Below are 4,901 nucleotides of genomic sequence, written 5' to 3' on the forward strand. Positions count from 1 at the left end.
GGGAAAACTGAAGCTCAGAAAAGATACTTTACTTACTCAAGGTCATGTAGCTGGCAAGAGAGTCTTGGGATACTTCGATTTTTTTCTTTCCATGGGTCCCTTTCTCCCTTGTTTCCATCGTTTCTTCCCTTCGGTCTCTTTTATTTGTACAAGGTGAAGTATTGAGGCTTTTACCCTTTTTCTAAAATAGTTATCAAGTATCCAATGATAGAGTATGTGGTTACCATGACAACACAGCCTTTATGGAGGACTGGCCTCCCTGCCTTGCCTCCAGAATCATATTTCACAACACAGATTCCCTTCCTTTGTGGAACTTGTAAGAGCCGCAATTTTATATTTTGTTTGGGTGACCATTTGCTTAACGTTTGTCCTCCACCAGACTGGCTGTAAGCTTCAGAAGGGCAGGAACCTGCCTATTTTTGCCTGGAGCGTGCCCCCAGCGTTTCGCACAATGCCCAGCGTTCGGGCTCTGCGTAAATATTTGCTAAGCAAATGTTCTTGTGGTTTCTCTCAGCTCTCTTCTGAAAGTACATGGACAGTAACCTTTAGCTCATAATTATGTTAATAGATACTGTATAACGAGTCGGGCCGGTATTTACAGGTAGTACACAGGTAAATGAACACACACACACACACACATGACTTCACAAACAGCCCCGGGGAGGCGGACTCAGAAAGAAACGCACGCAACCCGAGCGGGCCGAACCCACGCAGGTAAACACCGCTGCGCCGGGCTCGGCCGGCCTCCGCAGCGTAGGAGGGCACCCAGGCGACAGTGGTGGGGCCGGAGTCCCGGGCGTGGGCGGGACCCGGGCTCCGGAGGCGGTGGCGGCGTGGGCGGTGAGCTGCGCCGCGATTGGCCCACGCCTGCCGGGCTGGGGCGGGGCTGGCGGCGGGAGGCGGGCACTTGGAGCGAAGGGGGTGTGCGCCGCGGCTGAGGCCGTAGTTTCAGTATAAACAAGGCACCGGACTGGTCGGGCGGATTTTTTTCCTTCTTCCCGCGCGCTTTAGCTCCCTCTACTCTGGTCGCGCTTGTGGGCGCGCGGCAAACAGCCGGAGAGCCGAGGACCCGGGGTCGAGCTGCAGGTGGGTTGTTCGCTGGCCAGGCATCTTCCGGAGGGACTGGAGCCTGGCAGCGGGAATGTGCGGCCGTGCTGCCCTCTGCGCTCTCCCAGACGGCCGGTCCGGGAGCGGCGCTCAGAGCGAGCCTGGATCTCAGGCGCCCCGGCTGCCGGGTGCGCCTCGAAGAGGCGGGAGAAGCCAGGCGACCAAATGCTGTCTGGCACAAAGCGCCTGGCAAAAGCTAGAGACCCAGGGAGTCCCCTGCCTGGCCGCCGAGGGCGCCTGGGGCTGCCCCGGGAGCGGACCGGGTGCCAACAGGTGCGGGGCCGAGCCGCTGGGGCCCGGGCAGGGACAGGCTTGGGTTTTGCTTTGCTTCTCTCGCCCCGATCCCGCAGCCAGGCCTTATGTTTGAAATCTTGGTAGTTTTTGAGGGTTTGTCTGAGTTCTAGTCGCGTTCATCCTTTCATCTCCTCCTTTCCAGGGCTCTGCTAGGCTGTTTCCTTCTACTACTTAGCTAGTTTTCGTGTGTGTTGGGGGTGGGGGGAGGATTGCTTATTTTTGGTGTAGCTGTCCTATAATCTAAGATCTGATTCTTAGGAAAGGACAGGAAACAGAAGTCATGTGCTTACCCCTGACGAGGTAATATTTGTTCATCCTTCTGTTCACCGGGCGAATTTGGGACCCACCGAGTCTCCTGGGCTTTTGCCTGAGCTCAGGTGAGTCTCCTGGAGACACCTGGCTAGGTTATAATAACGTGAGCGGAAGTACCTAGGAGCCTTGCGGCAGCTAGCATAACACAGGCTCCACTTTCTAGGGGAATCGTGGGAACGACTTGAGTGCTGTACAAGAGCAAAGGAGGAGATGGGGGGTGCTGGTGTGCACACACCTGTGCGTGTGTTTGTGCCCGCATCCGCGTACCACCTGGGTATTGCTTGAGTATTGTTTCGCACCTTACCCCGATCAAATTGACGCAGTTCAGGCTAAAGCAAGGTAGCTAAGCCCTCTGACAGTGCAGAGGGTGGTTCAGTGATGTAAATAGCAGGAGGAGCTCTCTAGGGAGCGACTTTCTCTTCTGAACGTGGATGTGCCCATCTTCGCGGATGAATTCGATGGGTATAGTGTGTGTAGACGAATATGCACACAGATTTGTGTGTGTGTGTGTGTTTGGGCCGAGCATGTCTCCAAGGAGTCCATCGTCAGCAGCACCATGTGACAGCGGTCAGGAACTGCTGGTGTGCGTAGATCTATATTTAGCCCTGGATGATCTCCAAAGGCCGAGGGAGGGTCTCTGAACTGGGTGCATAAAGGGGAAGAGTCTAGGGATCAGGGTGTTGCACTCTTGAATAATGTCTGGTACAGTCAGACTCAGATGGGGTGAATAATTATTCTTTCCTCCTGAAAACAGCAGCCAGAGCTTGGCATGTGATAGCTATGTCTCAATTTAAAACATAGTTGGACCACTGTGATAAAACCTACGCTAAGAAACAAGGAGGTTACAATTAACCAGAATGCCTCATTGGAGATTTGGGAGGAATATAACTGAATAACTGATCAGATAGGATTTGGAGCAAATATAGAATTGTATTTCAAAAAGAAATAAAAATAAAAATTTGGTGCTGTTGAGATTTTCATAACAGAATAAAAGAATGGCAGCTTGTTAGATCCTATCATTAGTGGTTATTTTAATTTTGTGGGGACAGTTGTTGGGCACTTTCGACAGAAATCAGGGTTCACAAGCATTGCTATATTATTCCTTTCAAGCAGATTTTCTGGCAAAGATGAGAAGATCAGCTACTGATTAGCAAGTTTCTTGTTGGCATTATACTACTACACATCGGTCAATCCTTTGTTTTCCTGGAGGTGGCAACATTTCTGGCTACTAAGTATACTGGCCTTGTACTTTGCAGTTGTCTGATGGAGTGTTAAATTCTTAGAATTTATTTCTCCCGCGGTTCATTTTCAGTCTCGCTCCATTTTATGTGCTCCACAAGACATTTTCTCTGATACTACCACACCTGATACCTGAGATAATACTGTCTTTTGGAATAGAAAATCACCAGGAAGCATTTACAATTATTGTCTTTTTTACCCCAGCTTAGCATCTAACCTTATATATTCTTAAGTATATATTACTTATTGTTTCTAAAAGTGTATTATTTATCATAATACATATTTCTTATATTATTAGTAACATTACATTCTGACAATCTAAAATTAACCACCGACTAATAAAGTACAATAGACCCTTTCAAAAAAAATAACAATTGAATAACTCCTATCTAGGAAAAAGAAATGAAGGGGAGAAGCTGGGTGAGTGTCTATATAAGGTAAGGTACCTAATAATGTCACAGGAAATGAGGGAATAAACATTATCAATCTCCAAAGGCTACCTGGAAGAAGTGGACTTTGGAGAAGCAATTTGGATGGCCCCAGCAAGTCTCCCCTGAGACAGAAGAATGGGAAAAGGGGGTATTCTCCCCTACTAAGGGAAGAAGTTGGAATTCCTGAAGCAGGGATTGAGAATCTTGATTTGGATGCCACAAATAATAAATGAAAAAAGACATCATAGTGTATTGTGAAGCCTTAAAGAGACAAAGTGTACTGTTGAAAATACTGCTTAAGATTTATGGCATTTTTGTTGTTAGTGGTTGAATTTAGGTGTTGCCTCCCCACTCCCTTCACTTTTCTAGAACTACGGTTGTCCTTTTTTGGTTCTCCAATTAAACCTACAAAAAAAAAAATAGATCTATACAACCCTTGATTATCTTAAAATAACAGATATTGTAGATTTCCTCCCTGGGATTAGGGAGATGGGTTCTGGAGCCCTCACAAGTCACTCGTTCACTCCCTCTCCCTATAATATCTATGAAGTTGATGGGGTGTTGAACTAGATGATTTATGAGTCCCTTTTAGTTCTGTGACAACTGATTTGTTTTGCTATATTATCATTTCATCCATTTAGATGTTCAGCTACTTTCTGGGTATAGGGAAATGAAGAGAAGAGAGTGAAGTTTCTTTGTATTGATAACAACTATGTAGAGATTTAATATTTTCTTTTTTTTTAATTTTTTTTTAAAGATTTTATTTATTTATTTGACAGAGATAGAGACAGCCAGTGAGAGAGGGAACACAAGCAGGGGGAGTGGAAGAGGAAGAAGCAGGCTCATAGCGGAGGAGCCTGATGTGGGGCTCGATCCCAGAACGCCAGGATCACGCCCTGAGCCAAAGGCAGACGCCCAACGACTGAGCCACCCAGGCGCCCCGAGATTTAATATTTTCTTGATCTCCTTTTTGCTTTTGTTTTTCTCCTATAAGTGTATTAAAAAATACTAATTATCAAGTTGAGTTAGAAATTTTTTTGACTTAAGTCAATGTTACCATTTATGAAAAATTTTAAAAGATTTTATTTATTTATTTATTTGAGAGCAAGAGCTGGAGTGCGAGGGACAGAGGAAGAGGGAGAGAATCTCAAGCAGACTCCCCACTGAGCATGAAGTCTGATGCGGGGCTTGATCTCATGACCCCGAGATCATGACCTGAGCCGAAACCAAGAGTCAGATGCTTAACTGACTGAACCACCCGGGCAGCGCACCATTTATGAAATTTTTAACCAGTCTTTGACCTATCATTTTTTCTTATGTTTATATATTTACTATTCCATTTCAAGGTATGTCTATGTCTAGAGGTCATTCATTTGATTCAAATTTTATTTTATTAGGAAGCCCTGGTATGAAAATCAGTTTCACTCAGGGAATGTACAAATTAGCCTTATAAGGAAGGAAAATACTTTACAGATCTCCAGGATCGTTCTATTTATCAAAAAGAGAAGAATGGAGGGG

At 46.0% G+C, this 4,901-nt stretch overlaps 1 protein-coding gene across 1 annotated transcript in view; it reads left to right on the plus strand.

Moving 5' to 3' along the window:
• Positions 1-950: 950 nt before the first annotated feature.
• RASGEF1B (RasGEF domain family member 1B) overlaps positions 951-4,901 on the plus strand; it is a 37,272-nt gene continuing 33,321 nt past the window's right edge. The window contains exon 1 of the mRNA XM_008693279.2: positions 951-1,086. The gene's annotated coding sequence lies outside the window, so the exon portion shown is untranslated. The remainder of the gene's footprint in view (positions 1,087-4,901) is intronic.

The sequence above is a fragment of the Ursus maritimus genome, unplaced genomic scaffold, assembly GCF_017311325.1.
Source record: "Ursus maritimus isolate PB19 unplaced genomic scaffold, ASM1731132v1 scaffold_8, whole genome shotgun sequence".
Classification (NCBI taxonomy): domain Eukaryota; kingdom Metazoa; phylum Chordata; class Mammalia; order Carnivora; family Ursidae; genus Ursus; species Ursus maritimus.